This window comes from Mastomys coucha, unplaced genomic scaffold (genome assembly GCF_008632895.1).
Source record: "Mastomys coucha isolate ucsf_1 unplaced genomic scaffold, UCSF_Mcou_1 pScaffold21, whole genome shotgun sequence".
Lineage (NCBI taxonomy): Eukaryota > Metazoa > Chordata > Mammalia > Rodentia > Muridae > Mastomys > Mastomys coucha.
In genome coordinates this window covers 74648689-74666537 of record NW_022196904.1, presented here as the reverse complement: position 1 = coordinate 74666537, position 17849 = coordinate 74648689, and the positions used below count along the sequence as shown (strand labels likewise).

Below are 17849 nucleotides of genomic sequence, written 5' to 3'. Positions count from 1 at the left end.
AGAAGGTCTAGGGGGCTTCGCGAGGTCAGGCGTGTAGGTGTTCATTACACAAGCGAGCACACACGCCTCAGGCCTCGCTCTGTATAAATCGTGGCTTAGGACAGGGCAGAGTTCAGACTGCACTTTGCGCTGGCCCACCAGGTCTTCTAGGGGCCTGGGCAACAGAAGCTCAATCTATGCGGTCTCTCAAACTATGCAGGTGGAACACCAGCTCTAGACAAGGGTAGTCTCTCCCAGGGAGGCTGCAAAACCCGGAGCTACGTCATCAGACCTCCCCCTCACGGCGCGCATCCCGACAAGCTTGCACCCGACCCTCCTGCCCCTGAGGAGACAACAGAAAGCTAACCTAGCCCGCAGACCTCCCCGAGGCAGGGGCGTGGCCGAGAGAAGAGCAGTACCTCTGCGCCACACCCATCTAGTGCCTTGGCCAATAATAGCACTCTCTGAGATCCGGCCCCGCCCCCACGACGCCTCCGGCCCGTGGCACCGCCCGGGCCGGTCATAATTAGGCAGCGGGCTGGGACTGCCGCGTCAGCGCGCGTTGAGAGCCAATCGCGGGCGCTCCCTTGAGGTCGCGTCACAGGCCGAGCAGCCAAACAGAAAAGTTTAATAAACAGCGGACGGAGAGCCGGCGGCGGCGGGCCGGGAGCGAGTGGGGGTTCGGCGGCCTCACCTGTCCTCACTGAGCGGCGGCGAGAGGCGGCGGCGGCAGCGCGTCCGGCGGAGAGGGCCGCCGCCAGGTGAGGAGTGCGGGCAGCGGCGGGCGCAGCCTCCCGGCGGCCTGGGAGCCGGAAGCGGCGGGCGGCGCAGCAGGTGGCCTCGCGGTGGCGAGCCGAGGGCGCGGTCCCGGTGGGGCGCGGTCCCGGGCTCCCCGAGCGCGCGCTGAGCTCGGGGTCCGGGTGGGCGCGCCCGGGGCCGGTCCGGAGCAGCTGCCGCACGCCGGGCAGCGTCCCCACGTCCCTTTTGTAGGCTGAGGCTACGGAAGGCTCAGAGGGAGTCTCCGGGATTCCAGGCTCTCTGCTCCTCTGAGAGCGTTTTCAAGTTTCTCACTGTTTGATGCGTAAACAAGCTACACGGAGCGTGGCGTCTGAAGTCAATTTAACTCTATCAAAGCTCAGTGATTTTGCCATCATCATCCAGAATTGTCAGGCGTTTGTGGGAACTGGGGCCTTGGGGTCACCTCCAAGCCGTGCATGCTAACTAGCTTGGTAGTCAGCATCTAGTGGCTCCGAAAACCGAAATTAAATGCCACTTTCAAACTATATTCTAAATTTATCTTTTTCCTAATTAAAATGCCACGTAGGCTTTTGAGATTATTTATGAAGTTTTTTATGGCAAATGCTGTTTTATGTATTTTCTCCAGGCCTGCGGGGGCAATTTTTTGGTAAACCATGAACATTTAAATGGAGAAAAGAGGTTGTCTTAATTTCCTTTTTCTTTTTTTTTTTCTTTTTTTTTTTTTAACATTTAAAAAGCATGTAAAAGGGTAATAGACACAGATAATTTCGGGCTTGATTGCTGTATTATTCTGATTGCAGCCATACCTTTCTGTGTTAATTTAATGTCAAAACTCACTAGATTTTAAATTTGTACAGTTTATTAAATATGAGCTATATCACAAAGTTTTTAAAGTAATGGTCAATCCTGGGAGAGCGCAACATAATGTACTATAAAAAGAGAAAACATAAAATTTCAGACTCCTCACTCCAAAGCCAGAACTAGAGCATTATCCAAACTTGTATGTGCTCATGAGTTTCTTATCTGGCCTAACCCAGTTTACTGTTTCTTACTGAGGTAAACATTCTAGACTTGGTGGATTTGATCATTCTGTGGCCTTTTAAAAATTAGTTTTGTCACACATTAATCTCTTCAAATATTGTCATTTTAGGTTCCTTTCCTTTTGAACTTTGGACAGATAGTATGTGGTTGTGGTTCATACATTTCATTGTTTTTTAATGCATGGTTTCTCTCTTAACCCAGGTATTTTGATAGTGTTTCTTGTTTTGCGTCTAACAAGTGTACCCTGGGAGCTTTTCTTCTTGCAGCTGTTGTTGCCCAAGTTGTCTGTTTAAAAGTAAATACCGTAGATCCTGGGAGAAAGTTGTAGGCAATCAGTAGTAAAATAGAAATGAAAAGGTTAGGATTCTGCTTCTTTTAATCAGGAAGACTCATTGTTCTTGTGACAAGTTCCTAGTTGCTGTGTTTGCATGAGGAACTAAGATTTCTCTTCATCTCTACACTGAATCCCTTCAAACCTGTGGAAAGTCTGGCACGATTTGGTACTTTTCAGGGCAAAACCAGCAAGTGGGAGAAAATGCTCCATGTTTTGTAAAGCCACCCTTTTTGTTCTCCACCACTCCTCCCCTCCCTTCAGTCTCTGGCAGATTATTGGGGAGTCTTTGCCTTAAAACAGTCTTGCATAAGACACTTGTAGTAAGCTTTCTCTGCCTAGTTGGCACAGGCTTTGTTGGAAGGAGAGTCTGTCAGAGGGCAGATCCTTTAAGGGAAGCATTAGGACCCAACATGTCCCTCTGCTACTTCTGAGAAGGCTGTGTGAGTGTAGTAAGTATTTCAGGACTTATCAGCCACACATTGAAGTATTTTTTAGGTTTAAGAATGTCCCAGGGTTTGCTCCAGACAAATTACAGAGCAGTATTTCCTTAATTTCTCAAAGATTTGTGTATGTGTGTGTGTTTGTTTATGCTTTGAATAAATTGTTTTGTTAAAGGCATGAGAGAGGAGCGTTTTAATTTTTTTTTTTAGTTGGGGTCTCACTATAAAGCCTAGAATTCTCTCTATAGACCAGGCTGGCCTAGAACTCATAGAGATTCCCCCAGTTTCTGCCTCCCGTGATAGGATTAAAGGCGTGTGCCACCACATCTGGCAGAGGGGGCATTTTTGATGTTTGTAGCTTGCAGATGCTTTGTTTTTATAGGGTGGTTGATTCTGCTTTTAAAACTTAGTTCTGTATCTTATTATAATTGAAGTGGCAGAGTTTGGGGATTTCCCCAAAGTTTGAAGATGAGTAGGAACACAAGTACTTCCACCGATAAGCGTCGTTAATTAACATTTTGTCAAGCATACCTGTGGTCTTCCTGTGTATTTTGTATCTCCTACGCTATTACATGTTTCTTTAGGATCCAGTCTTGGTATAGATGCTGAGTCAAAGGATATGAATATTCATTTTAAAGTCTTTATAAGCATTTCAAATTTTTCTTAAAAATTTTATCAAAGTGTATATGTGTTTGTGTGTATGTGTTTATGCCACTGTAGTCCCAGCTACTCCAGAAACTGAGGCAGGATAGTGTAAGTCTAGGTGTTCTAAGAGTTCTAAATGTGGATAAACTGGCTCCACTTTCAAAACTTACTCCAAATATAATGTCTCAACTCCTTTGTTTTATAGAAGATGATAACAGTAGTCATCTAATTGTTGCCCTTCCTTCAGGCTCTGCTCCCTATAGTCTGTGCTGGTTGCTTCAGTGTCTAGAAGGTGTTTAAATGTGTTTTTCTTTTAAATTACCCCAGCCCCTTCTCTCTCTCTCTCTCCCTTTCTTTCTCCCTCTCCCTCTCCCTCTCCCTCTCCCTCTCCCTCTCCCTCTCCCTCTCCCTCTCCCTCTCCCTCCCTCTCCCTCTCTCTCTCTCTCTCTCTCTCTCTCTGTGTGTGTGTGTGTGTGATGTGATGTGATGTGAAATGTGTCTGTGTAGAGGTCGGGACAACTTTGTAAAGTATTTTGTCCCTTTCTATGTTTACATGGGTTCTTGGGATCAAACTTAGGTCTCGAGCTTGCTCTGCAAGAACTTTTACCCACTTAAGCCATTTTGCCAGCCCTGAATGTGTTTATAGATTATGGTAGTCCTAGGTTCAAAGTCCTTCAGTGACTTTTCGATCCATGAGATAAAATTCAGACACAGTTTTACTGTGGTTTATATAACCTGTTTATATATTGGTTGGGCCAATAGAAATGAATGCAAATTGCAAATCTGAGCCATGTTAATTTAAAATTTTCTTGTGGCCCTAGAACAAGAGAAAGGCAGTGGAATATATATTTTGATTTAACCTAAGATGCAGTACTTTCAGTATGTGATGAATGTGAGAGATTTGTGGGATATTTTGCACTTTTGGAGCTGATGTGTAACATCTACCTGCAGTGTGTCCTAGTTCAGATTGGCCATGATTCAGTATTTATACTTGTAAGATCTTCTTCTTGTGCCTTTTATCTGGCTAGGATAGCAGCCTTTTGCTCTGTCTTGCAAATATTTTTCCTGGCTCTTCATTTCCCTTGTATTTGCTTACAGGCCTTCCTCCTTTCTCTTCTCTCCTAACCCCTGTTTCATTGAATTTTTAATATATCTTGGTTAAAACTTTTAAAATTTTTATTTTGCTCGAAAAGTGTGTGTGTGTGTGTGTGTGTGTGTGTGTGCGCGCGCGTACGTACGTACGTGTACGCACATGCAGTGAACACTGGTTCCTTGGGGGTCCAGAAATGAGTGTTGAACCCCTTAGAGATGGAGTTAGAGTCAAGTTGTAAACTATAAGATGTGGCTGTTGAGATCCAAAGTCAGGTCCTCTGAAAGAGCAGTATGCATTCCTAGCCACTGATCCATCTTCCAGCCCAATATTTATATTAAAAAAAGTTATTATTGCACGGACGTTGGGGTGATTGGTGCATGTGTACATGAATGGTGTAAAACATTTATTCAGGTGAGAATATGACTTTGTGGATCTGGGGGATCAAACTCAGGCTGTCAGGCTTATGTAGCCAGTGTAACACTTAACATTTTTATGACTTTACTTTTATATTAAAGTAGTCTCGTTCCCAGATACCTTTCCATTCTTTTCAGGTATTTTTATTACAGTTTTTTGGGGGGATGGGTATGTGCATGAATGTACAGGTGTCATTGGAGGCCAGAGGGATCGCATTCCTGTGGAGCTGGAGTTACAGGTGGTTATGAGCTGCCCATTGTGGGGAGTGTATGCCAGAAACTGAACTCAGATCCTCTCTAAGAGCAGTACTGGCTCTTCACTTCTCAGTTATCACTCTAGTACCTCTTTAAAGTTTCATTTTTTTCATCCATATTTCTGTTGTTCTGAGATGTGTTATTTACATAAATGTAAATTGAAATAACTAGATGTTTAGTTATTAAAATTCTATAAAAAATATGACTGGGGTCAGGCCACAGAAGTCTGGTGACCAGAGTTCATCATCAGGTTCATGTAAAGGTAGAAGGAAAAAACACTGTAGAGTTATCCTATGACCTCCATGTGCCCTCTGGCACATACACACTCAATCCCCATCTCATTTTGGATACTTTTGGATTTGCACACAAACAAAAACTTTAAATTTATCAACAACACCCTTCACCCCTGTGTTTCTCTGTAATAAAAACACCTTTATTTACATGCTAAAATGAATACATGCTTGGTTTTGTTTTGTTTATTCAGTACCACTGGCTTGGTACTAATACTACTACTCACTCCAAAAACTTGTTGGGTATCAGACTCTGGGTCTGACTCAGTCAGGGCAAAGGTTTTCCCTGGGCTTGCACTGAGCCCTGTGCTTTAGAAAGTTCTTGTACCTGGATTTTCTCCCTTTCAACACTCTGGGCACCTGATACACAGCAGACTTTGTGTTAAGTGTTGAAGGTACTGCTATGATCAGGATGTATTCCTTGCTTCCCTGGAGTTTGTAAGTATAAAAATGGTAGGCACTTAAAGCAACAGACAGGACATTTTAGATTTTAAAGTGTTTAGAAAGAAGGAAATGATAGGTGCTAATCACTATGGAGGTAACAGTTGATCAGTGGTACCAACTGGCTTTGGTATTTACATAGTTTGACCAACATGATGGAACTTTTGAAAATTCTCCCTTTAAGACGTTCTCTGCTATGGAACCCAGGTTGGACTCAAATTTACAATCCCCCTGCCTCATCCTCTTGAGCCCTGGGTATGTGTCATTGTACCTGGCAAAAGTTTTAAAAACTGATGACAAACTTTTTGCCACTTTGATTCTGTAGCTCTGCCCTAAAGTTTGTCCTGTGGCTCTGGTCTGAGATTGAGAAGGAGTTAGAGGAATCCCCAAGGAGAGGAATGGCTAGTGTAACAGATACAGTATTTGGTTGGACTTAGCACTTGAGGGGAAGTTTAGATTGTCAGGAGTATGCTGGTTGAGGGGAGAGTGGGACAAGCTCAGTTCTTATTTTGGAGAACCCCATTAATCAAGGATGTTATTTTGGCCCTGGGTGTTTTTCTTCATCATTTCAAATGACTTGTCTAGTTGTTTGTTGATTGTTTTGTTTTGTTTTGTTTTCCTGCTCAGAGCTCTACCCATGCAGTCGCAGTTATTGCTTCATTGTGATTTTCTTGAGAACTCTTTCCTATTTTAGGAAATAGGCCTTAATCTTTCTGTTGGTTGTGTGGCTTATCCAGAGTAGGCATTTCTTTTGAATTCAGTTAGCACTTGGAGTCCATTAATCAAGCATGGTTCTAGTGTTTGTTTCTTCCACCAGTGCTCTGCTTGCTGGTCTGCTAACTACCAGCCCCTCTGGCTGTTTAAGCAGTTAAAATGATGAAATATTAAACTGCAGTCCCTCATTTATATTGGTCAGTTGTAGATGCTCAGTAGCCATCGACTTATATTGGTTAGGAGAGATAAGGAGTCTTTTTGCATTAATAAAAAATAATCTTACTTTATAAGGATGTGGCTTATGGCCACATTGTTTTAATTAAAATACCCATGCCTAGCTTTTAAACTGTAGCAAGTCAGAATTGAAATACAAAATTGACATTTCTTTTCAAACAAGAATGAAAGCTTAAAACAAAATGTGATGGTAGGTGATTTTAATCCCCAACACACAGAGGAACAGGCAGCCAAATCTTTGCAAGGCCAGCCTGGTCTACATAGTAAGTTCCAGTACAGGTAGGACTACATGGAGAGACTTGTCTACAAACAAACAAACAAAAAAGTATGTATTGAATAATGATATATTTTACAAATGTAATTACAATTTTTATATTTTAATCTTTGACTTAGAGAAAATTGAAAAATGCATGTTCTAGTTAGTTTTATGACATGTTCTCACTCTTGACACAAGTTTCTAAAGCGGTAGAGACTATGTTCATTTTATTGACCTTGGCATCCTCAACAGGCAGTGGTACCCAGGATGATGTTCAGGTAGGGGTGAGACAGTAAGTTGACAGACAAGAGGCTCTTTTTTAAAGATTTATTTTATTGCCTAGTTATGTGTATATGTGTACAGCAGGTGGGGAAGAGGGTTGTAAATGTGTGAGTGCAGGTACTCATGGACTCTGGAAGAGGATGTTGGTTAGCTCCCCTGGAGCTGGAGTTATAGGCATTTGTGAGCCACCCAATTGTTGGTACTGGAAATTGAATTTGGATCCTCTCCAGAAGCAGGATATGTGACAAGAGACTTATCTGTTCAATTTCTACTTTTCAAAAATTAATTGTAAGATTGCTTTATTTGTAGCAGTGATTTAAAAAAATAGTCTTTGATAGCTATCTGATAAGTAATCTTTGTCCTTCAATCTTTTACTTATATTTTCTGGTTTAGGCAACCAAGTAGGTACAAGAAAACAAAAACAGTTTATTATTTTTCTCCATCTAGCAGTTTCATTTAGATGTATGGAACATTTATTTTGTGCATGCTCCTGTTTATTAAGTAATGTTTGCCTCTAACCTGGACAGTACATCTTAATACATGAAATTATGAATGCTTTTCCTTACATTTTGTCTTCTTATTTTGATCCCCATTTAATTTGTGCTTATTGGTGCTTGTTTAATCCTTTTACAGACCTAAAACAAAGCAGGTTACTGACTCTTGTTAAAGAGTTCATTTCTATCAGCTTGTTTATTCTTTCCTATCTGTAGTTTGCCTTGATTTTCTTAATGTTTCCTTTGTGTGTAGTGTATGGTTGAATGGGCCATGGCCAACCTCTAAGCATTTGTGCTCTCCTCCACCTCTGGTGAGAAGATAAACCACACCAAGAGTTGCAAATTAAAGCACTTCCCTCACTGCTGGAGTTATATGTGTCTCCCAGGGGAGTATGTTTTGAAAATTGTTTTCTTTATCACTTGGATAGTTGATTTCAGGCTCTATTCTCACCGACCCCAGTATGTTGCACTTAAGCCAAGGGTAGTCTTTTATTTTTTTTTCCTCGCTTTGTACATCACCAACTCTGTTCAGAGAGAATGACAGGATTGCTTTTGTAAGCACAACAGTGAATACAATTCTTTTCAGGTGTTCATTTGTTTTTGTTTTGTTTTATGACAGTGTCTCTTATAGTATAGACAGGCCTAATACAATATATTAATAGCCAAGGATGACCATGAATGTCCGATCTTCCTGTTTCTACCTTCTGAGTGGTAGGATTATCGGTATGCCTTGTATATAGTGCTGGAAGTCAAATTCCTGTGGTTCTAGGGAATCAATCCCAGGGCTTTGTCCACATAGTGAGCAAGTACTTTCCAACTGTGCTTTTAGCCTCTCCCCAGCCCTGTGTAGGATGATTGTCATCAAAACAGGTCAGAACAAATTATTTATTTTGCTCAGTAATGGCTTATTGTTTTATATTTTTTTTTTTTTTTTGAGCTGGTTAGGTTTGGGAAAATGTCTGGACTCCTATGGCATGGTCACACACACAGGTTCTCAAGAGCTTCATGCAGACTCTTTGTTCTAACCATGTAATATTTTTGGGTTTAATATAGCTTCCTTGTTTTTGTGACCATTTGCTTTTAGACATAGCATAAAATACATTAATTTTAATCGTGTACCTAAAATGATGATTATCACCTTGATGTTCTTTCTCTTCTTGGTCACCAAGTCTACATTTCTCTTTTTTGTTTTTGTGGTTTTGAGATAGAATCTTAGTATGTAGTCAAGGCTGGCATTACACTTGTGGTTATCCTCTTGCCTCAGCCTCCCTGGTATTGGTAGTACAGGCATGTACCAACCCAGTTAGCTCATATCTCCCCTCTGTTGTCTTGGTAATAGACTAGTGTTAGTATTAGTGCTGTGCTAACATATGATTAGTGTCTTTCTTACAAGTAATTCACTTTGAAATGAAAATTGTCCCAGAGCAGTAGTATGTTTGGTGCTCAAAATTGTCTACTCATTCCATTCTTGCCAAATTGTAAAAAACCAAGCAAATCTTTTTTATGTGCATGTGAGTGTATATCTTACTTTGTATGGCTGGAGGAGGCAGAGTACTACTTTTAGGAGTCAGTTCTTTCCTTCCCCCGTGTAGGTCCTGGGGATCTGAAGGGGTCAGACTCTGGTGGTCAGTCTTCCGGGCAGGTGCCTTTACATGCTGAACCATCTTACCAATCTGATCCTGCTTGCCAGTTTTTAATTTTTTTTCCCTCTCACTTGTAAAAGTTTTGGTCTGTCTTCCTCAGTTTGCACTGTAAATTAGATTTGTTCTTTTTGATAATTGTTCCTGTACTTCTCTTCCAATGTTGTTTTGCAGGAGTGTCACACACTAGGACGAAAACCTGAACTTGACTCATGAAGTGCTAGGCATTCAAAGCAATGAGTTGTTGCAAAGGATCGTGGGACTAGGCTTCTGTGAATTGGCTCTTTCAGTTTGTCCACTTAAAGGGCATAATAGAATATGCAGCTGTTTGGGCTTCACCAGGGTATTGCTCCATATTCATGTCTAGTTGCAATTTATGAATTTTCAGTTTGTTACAAAGACTTCTTTTTGTATTCAAAACAATTTTTTTGGGTTTCTGTTCTAACATACAATTTTTCTCTGAGAAAAAATTGTTGATTTTGAACTTTGAAAACTGCAGATTTAAATTTAAAATTCCTTAATACATAAGCTTATTGAAAACATTTTAAGACCCACTGTTGTAGCAGGTATGGTGCTACTTGCTTGCAATCCTAGAACTCAGGAGATAGAGGCAGGAGGGGGAGGTCAAGGCCAGCTTCACTTTTTCCTCATAAAACAAATAAGAAAATCAGAAGAACCCTTTAATATGCTTTATTTTTATATTATTTTTACTAGCTATAATTAAAGTATTGTTAGAAGTGAAGAAAAATGTATTTTACTAAACATCTTAAATGCTAGTTATTGAATCAGGTAATGCTTAAAATGTCAGAATAAAGTTTGGGCTAAGCTACTAAAATGTAAGTAATTCTAATTAAACCATAAAATAGAGCAAATGTAGCCATGTATAAGTGACAGGAGATCTTTTTTCTTTAAAAGTCAGAATCTCTGTAGTGTATGTCTCTTAAGAGTCTAGTGAAAATACCATTATGCACAGCTTCTTGGATAGTTTAAAGGGAACACACATTTCATCTACATTTGGTAATAATTTCCTTCCTTCCCAGCACTTGGGAGTCTAAGGCAACCTCCTGCTTAGAAGACAACGCACTGACTTCTGGGCCAGTCTGAGCTATATAATAAGGACTCTGTTCCAAACAAACAAAAAATAACTAAAACAACTCTGGAGAGGGGGTGACATAAACCTCCCTGACCTTTCTACCTGGGACCCAATGGCAGGGGGGTTGTCTAGCATGTTTGAGGCTCTGGGTTGGATCCTTAACACTGCGAAATAAACAAATTAACTTTGTTCCTGAATGTGCCTTTTAGATAAATTGCCTTGTGTCTTTAGATGTCCTTTTGCCGTGAATAATCAGTTTTAACAGGAAATAGCAGTCTGTAGGGTCATTGAGAGCTTTATAGTGTGTTGGGATACCCTAGACTGTGTCAGTGAATGTGACAGATAGCTTAGAAGTGACTCTTAGCATTTAGGGTTTAGCTTAGAAATGAGTGTTTAGCATTTAGGGTTTGTTTTTTAAATGCTGTTTCTTTTTTCTTAAGTTAATGGTCCTCTCACTATATCTTACAGAACACGCAGTTTGTGCTTAGCAAAATTTATAGTGGATTTTGTGTAGATCTTTACAATTTTTCAGACAAAATGTGAACTCTGTTAAAAGGAAAATCTGTTTAAAGCATAGCTTTATATCCGTGGTTCTGTAAAAATGCCACATTATTTATATTAAAAGTGTGAATCTTACATAGCTTATCCCCAAGTAAATGAAAGTTGCTTCTGTGAATTTTCATTGTACTTTAACCCAAACAAAAGAAAGCAAATTGCTTATGATGGGAAAACTGAAACATTACAGCCTGTTTCTTTAAGAAACCAGCTTATCCAGGGGTTTAGTGTGTTTAACCTAACCTGCTAGCGAGGAAAAGTTCTTTAAAATAATGGATATTAGTCGTATCCAATCACAGTTATCGGCCTCACTAACAGGGAGGAGATTTGACTCTCTGGCCACTAGAATTTCGGGAGGTGGAGCTTGGTATTCAGGTTTGGTTGCTTTGGAGTACAGCTTCAAGTGAAGTTAATCTGAGGTGAAGCAAACAGAAAATTGTGGAGGTTTTGTTGGTAGGATTTTTGTTCTAATCTTTTAATAATCTTATATTTTATACTTTGGCTCCTTTATGCTTTTGTGTATACTCGGCTTTGTCATTGTTTCTATTTTCTGATGCAAACTGAACATTAAAATTAAGCAGGGAAGCAGAACAAAAGGGCTGTTTGAACAGGAAATAGGTGCTCAGAGCATCAAACTTGACTTTATTATTATTTTTAGTTTAGAATGTGAGTGCCAATAAAGATCTTTGAATCAAAATCATCTTCACTAACAGGCTTTTCTCTTGAATCAGATGTTGAAGCAGTCATTGTCAGTTTTTATAAATGACATCCTAAGGAGGTCTATTTGATGTCAATTTCCTTAAATCTAAACTGTTAATTTGCTAAGAGAATGAGAAATTTGTTCTTTTAAAAAAATTGAAATGCCAAGTGTTTGAATTTTTTTTAACTTAGTGTACCACTCCCCCTTTAACACCAGTTTATTTTAAATTTAGCAGTATGTTGACATTTTAGTATCTCAGAATTTTAGCTTTGTCTGTACAAAAGTCATTGATAGATGTTACATATAATAAAATAAAACTTTTTTTAGAATTCGTTTTTTGAAGGCTGAAGGGATTAGTATCCCTTAAAAACAGGAAATGGATAGTGTTTTATTTTAACAGCTATAGGTGGGCTAGCAAAACTTGAAAAAAGTATATGTGGATCTATTAAGCTTTTTTTAATTTAAATAATTGGAAGCACACATCAGTATTCTTTTTTTTTTTTCTTTTCTTTCTTTCCTCTGTGCCCTTTGCTCTCAGAAATCAAGGTATAAAAAGTTCCCTTTAATAATCAGCACAGGTGCCAGCCCAGCCCTCCCAGCCAGGGTGTTTGTGTTTGCTATGTTTGTTCCAGATCACTCGAAGCGTTTAAAATCAATGCTTTTCTCCTGTGTCTATTGCTAAAACAATAACGTAGTACAATCAGGAAGTCACATGTATGCTCACAGTACAATGCATGGCCTCATTTTCCCTCTACCTCTGTAGCTTATATTCCTGAATATTACAATAATTGTGAATAATTATGTACTGGACATCTCATGTTAAAAGTGTTTTAGTTCTGATAGCTGTGTAGTCCTTTAGAGTTGGTATGGTGTTAATCTAGTCTTTTGTCTTTTCCTATAGATTGTTCTTAATTTTTCATTATTTCAGATGGTATTGCAATGATTGTATATCTGTGCATACTACAGTGCTTTACTTTTTTGCAAAATAGTAATTTATTTAGGAAAAAGTCTCCTGTGGAGTAGGCTTACATAGATAATGGATGTCAACACTCACTGGCTAAATTGCTTTCCAGGAAGATTTTGCTTTTTTCTATTGCCACCCACAGGACATCTTCAGAGTTCCCTGAGAATAGCCCCTTAATTTTTTGTTATATTGTGCCTTTGCAGCTCTGAGTTGTTGGCTAGTTTTTGTCTAAGCAAAGAGCCTATTTTAAACTCCATTTTTCAAGATATAGATGAATCTAAATCCATTTTCTTGATATTAAAATTAGCTGAAAGAAATTGGGAACATTTTTACCCACTTTAGTGAGCAATTGTGTATCTCTGTTGGCTGTTTTATTTATTTATTATGAGTATTGCTCTCAGCATGTTCAGAGCTTAATATTTTATACTGGCGTTGTTGGTGCCAGCTCTCCTGAGTATATGCTGCTTCTGTAAGCTTATACCAAAAACACCATTTTCTTCTAAGAAAATATACCAGGAACATTTGTAGAGAAGGTCTTGAGGAGAGCAATTGTTACCTATTTCTGAACTTGTAATAAGTAAATAGCCTTTGTCACTGTGTTTCTTTTCTGTACTTGGAGACTTTAAAAGAACATGTAAGAAGAATTATACTGTATAGTTCCAGGCTTTAAAATAGTGTATCGATACTTCTCCAGCATTTACAGGTTTTCAGTGAAAAGTAAAGAAGATAATTGTGTACACACAGTGGCTTCAGATGTGCCTGTGCTTAGGGGCAGGCTTTGTTTTCCAGTGGTGCTGATTCTTGCTGTCAGGAGCTCATCACTAGGTGTGATAGGTTAGTATCTGCTTTAGGAGCTGGTGGTCCAGTGTTGCAGAATAAAGAAGAAAATTGTTTTAAGGCAAAATTCAAAGTTACTAACTTACTGAGTAAAGATAATGGTGGTAGTTCTTGAGCACATATACACTTGACTTAGTGGATTCCATTTTGCATTGTAAATGAACTGATTTTTCTGTAGATTTTTCTTATAATTTACTGATGACTTAGTATCATTATTTTCACAGCTGCTAGTAGTATTCTTGCCTTGATGTTTGTTTCCAGAAAAGTAGAAGAGTGCTGCTGTGGGGGTGGGAAGTGTGGGGGGAAGGGGGTCAATGCCAACTTTTTTTTTTGTTATGGTTGGTGAATGTTCCCCCCCAAGACATTTTTTATTTCTTCAGGTTTGCAATAGAAGAAGAAAAAAACTTTAAATTTATATTTCTATCATAAATATTTCCCTTATTCTGAGCTAGAAAAAAGTTTGATTTTCTTAAAATTTAACCATACCACATTAAGTAGAGATGAACATAATTATATACATAATAATTTTACTAGCAGCCATTTAAGCACTGCCTGTTGATTACATTTTAATAGTTACCAAGGTAAGGATTTACTCGTTTATGTGCTCCAGGGAACACTGAAAAGGGAACAGGAAACTTTGAGAAATGATTACTCTGAGTGGTTTCTCTTTCTCTCTTGCATCTCTGCTCCATTGGTCTCTGGTTGACAAGTAAGGACTGCCCTCTTCATTCAGTAGCTTCAGAGGAAGGGTAAAATTCTGTGACTTCAGAGAAGGGAATTCTTGCATTGACTTAGATGTTGGGGAAAGATCTAAAAAGCCAATAGTCATATTTTATTCTTTTAGGATGGAAGGAAAAATGTTTAAAAATGTAATAACTTTTTTCCTCAATGATAGATTTTAATGGGTAGTAAGTTAGTAAAACTTGAGGCACCCTAGAAAGTTGATAATTATGAGGTTTCCTTGTTATGTATTGATTTTAGAGTTTTGAAATCCCTTTCCTGGGTGGCTGTTTTAGAGATAAGCTTCTTCTTGGTAACATAGGATGTGTTTATTTAGGAGTTGATGTGATTTTCTTGGTGTGGACATATCAGAGTTCACTGAATTCTGTTTTGTGGTTAGTGTTTTGGTAGATGAGAACAGATCCATCTGTTCCTCTCTGTACATTTCCCTTCTGCTCTAACCTGGATCTATTCCCCTCCTGGATTTTTACCTTCCTCTGTAACAGTTAGCACTCTTGACAGCTTGAAAACTTTCCCATGAGTTTAATGACACTATCTGAGCTATTTGTGAACTTCTGTGTCCTTTGCAAATGTGTCTCTGTAACCATCAGGTAATAGAGCTGATTCCAAGGATGCTTAACGTTTTACTCAGTCTAGCCCTGTGTCCTTTCTGTTACTGGTTCCAAGACCTGAGTCTTAAAAAACTGTGTGCATGTCCATCAGCGTGTAAGTCCATATGGAGTACTTGAGGCCCCTTGCCATCCAGCTCACCAGTTGTACTATCTCTGCTAGATAGAACCTGGATGTCATTCTGATCATTTCTTTTACCCAGTTAACCGCCAAGTTTAACGGTAAACCTGTAGTTATCTCTAGAATTGTTCCACCTATTTTCCTTACCTCTTTAGCACAAGCCAACCTCTACATCATTCTTTGTAGTTAGAATATACTGTTGGCTGCACAATCTTGTCTAGCTGGGGATTTCTTCTTGCCCTTTGGAGCTATAACTACCTAGGAGTAATAATAACACCATATAATTGTGGATTAAACATTTTCTCTGATAGTCTCTAAACAACCTTAAAAGCCTCAGATATTAGAAAGGTTAGCTATTTTGTCCAAAAGTTGCTTTAGTGAGTTGCTAGCACAGTGGGATCAAAACCAAAATAGTTTCCCACCACTAAGCTGTCTTGTTGATTTGACTTAGTGTCTCATTGTAGCCCAGGGTATCTGTGAACAATCCTCCTCCTTTGGCCTCCAGAGTGCTTGAGGTTAGAGATGTGAGACACCATGCCTTGCTGAGTATCTCTTTCTAGAGCATGTAAGTCTATCTGTCCAGACTTTTTTCCCTCACACTACTCCACTTTATTCTTTAACTAGCTATTTACAGTTCTACCCTTTAGGAAAGGCTCAAAACATCCCAAGCCTAAAAATGCTTTAAAGAAAACAAACATTATCAAAAAAAAGCATTTTTGACATTTTTTGGGAGGAACATTTCCAAAAAAAGACATGACACTTTAATATCTCCATGATATAAAACGAAGATGAGAAAGAAAGGAAAAAAAAGAGAGATAGGAAAGGTGTAAAGATAGTTTTCCATATGTGGCCTGTTTTGAATTTGTAAACTGTTGAATTCCTCACATTTAATAAAGGCTTGAAACCAAGTGGTGTTAAAGGAAGATTAGGCAGAGTGTGAAAGCCCTTTAGCTGAGCTGTGGAATTGCTAATGACTGCTTCTGAAGCTGATAGACTGGGCCTTGTGTCAAGGTTTATCATGCACCCAGGTGTGTCTGCTTGGAAGCACAAGGCAAACAAACAGCCTTACTGGGTAATGTGGTGTAGGTGAAGCTTCCTACCACATCTTCTGTATCAAATAAGACATCGCTACAAACAATATCACTTAAAAAAATTGGAGGCAAACTTCAAACAAATGGAATAATTTTCATTTCAGATATTTCTTTTCCTTTTACCATACTGTGTCATGTACCCTACAATGTAACTATTTAAGGCAAAAGGTTCTTCATTAAAGAACAACAAAAAATAGCTTTTCTTTCCTTGTTAGATTTGAAAGAAAAGGTGAGTGGCTAGTACTTATTTCTTTTAAAGGAAGTGATTTTTAATTATTATTGGAAATAAAGGTAGTTACAGTAAATGTCCACTATGAAAGCTAAAAGGTTTTTGCTTTTACTTACTCCTTAATTTTTTTTGAAACAGAAACTACCATACTGCTCTCCAAAACTTTAAAATGTGTTTACTATCCAAAATAATGTTTAGTTAGTTTTTAATAGTAAAAAGTGCAAGATAGCAATTGTTATAACAATATGACAGTATTTATGTTGTAATATATTTTTGGTATTATATAATAAAGTAGTATGTAATTTGGAAAAAATTTTGTGTAGATAAGTAAAATACAGAACCTTTAGCCAGTTTCTTGAAGTTACAGAATTTTGTAAAAAAATATATTTTATAAGGGAAATTATTCTCAGACTATTATTAAAAAGGAAAACTTATTACTGCTGCCTTGTTTTCCTCTGAGTGATGGGATTGCAAGCTGCCCCACAATGCACTCAGTAGCAGATTTGACTGAGTAGTTCCCAGAGATCTTAGGTTGTCACACAAACTCAGGTGAGTTTGTGAATTGCTAAGGTTTCCTGAGGAAGCACATGTTCTTTGGTGAATTTGGAAGATACAAGTATTTCTCATTCTGTCAGTATTATGTGTACCACATTGTGGCTTTAAATCACTGCTACAGCATCTCAGCCATAAGGATGGCTTTTTGTTGTTGTTGCTTTTTGTTTTTGTTTTTGTTTTTTTTCGAGACAGGGTTTCTCTGTGTAGCTCTGGCTGTCCTGGAACTCAGTCTGTAAACCAGACTGGCCTCGAACTCAGAAATCCGCCTGCCTCTGCCTCTCAAGTACTGAGAAGGATGGCTTTTTTTTTTTTTTTGGTTTTTCGAGACAGGGTTTCTCTCTGTAGCCCCGGCTGTCCTGGTACTCACTCTGTAGACCAGGCTGGCCTCGAACTCGGAAATCCGCCTGCCTCCGCCTCCCAAGTGCTAGGATTAAAGGCGTGCACCACCACCGCCCGGCTGAAGGATGGCTTTTAAGCCAAGAAGACCAGAAAATTAGAACACGGGAAATCCGACATGCCTTGACGGTTTGTTATATCAATTTGCCACTGTCAGGTATTAGGGAATCTCGTCTTTTTAACAGTTTGACTTATAAATCAGATGCTCCCAAAAAGGAGTGACCCTAAATGGATAAAAGAGTAGATTGTGTTTTGGGAAAAAAAAAAAAAAAAGCTTGTCTTGTTGATTAGCAGATGACATCTGTATTACACTTGCCCAGTTGCTTGTCTCACTCGAGCAATTCCTGGCATGGGAAGAGGCTCCTGGGCTCCTAGGGTAATGGATGGTATGAGCCATAGTTAGCTGTGAGAGCTTCTATGTAGAAAAGTAGTAAAAACAGGATTAGGATTGGTTCAGTGATTGCAACTCCTATTGAACACTGAAGCAGACACATTCGTTCTGTTTTTGCATGCTGCTAATCTACCCACAGGGCTCTGAGCCTGCAGGGAAGTTCTCTGCCACTAGCTACATGACCAGCCAGCCCCCGAACCTCTCTTTTTAATTTAATTTAATTTTTAAAAATATGTTTACTTTTTTTTTTTTTTTTTT

General features: G+C 39.1%; 1 protein-coding gene across 13 annotated transcripts in view; it reads left to right on the top strand.

The window, feature by feature from the left end:
• Window positions 1-488: 488 nt before the first annotated feature.
• Zfand6 (zinc finger AN1-type containing 6) overlaps window positions 489-17849 on the top strand; it is a 72803-nt gene continuing 55442 nt past the window's right edge. For 3 of the 13 annotated variants that reach the window (XM_031387242.1, XM_031387240.1, XM_031387239.1), the window contains exon 1: window positions 499-740. The gene's annotated coding sequence lies outside the window, so the exon portion shown is untranslated. Of the gene's footprint in view, window positions 741-11030; window positions 11412-17849 lie in introns of those variants that run through there. The other 10 variants (XM_031387245.1, XM_031387246.1, XM_031387243.1 and 7 more) reach the window with 8 other exon arrangements.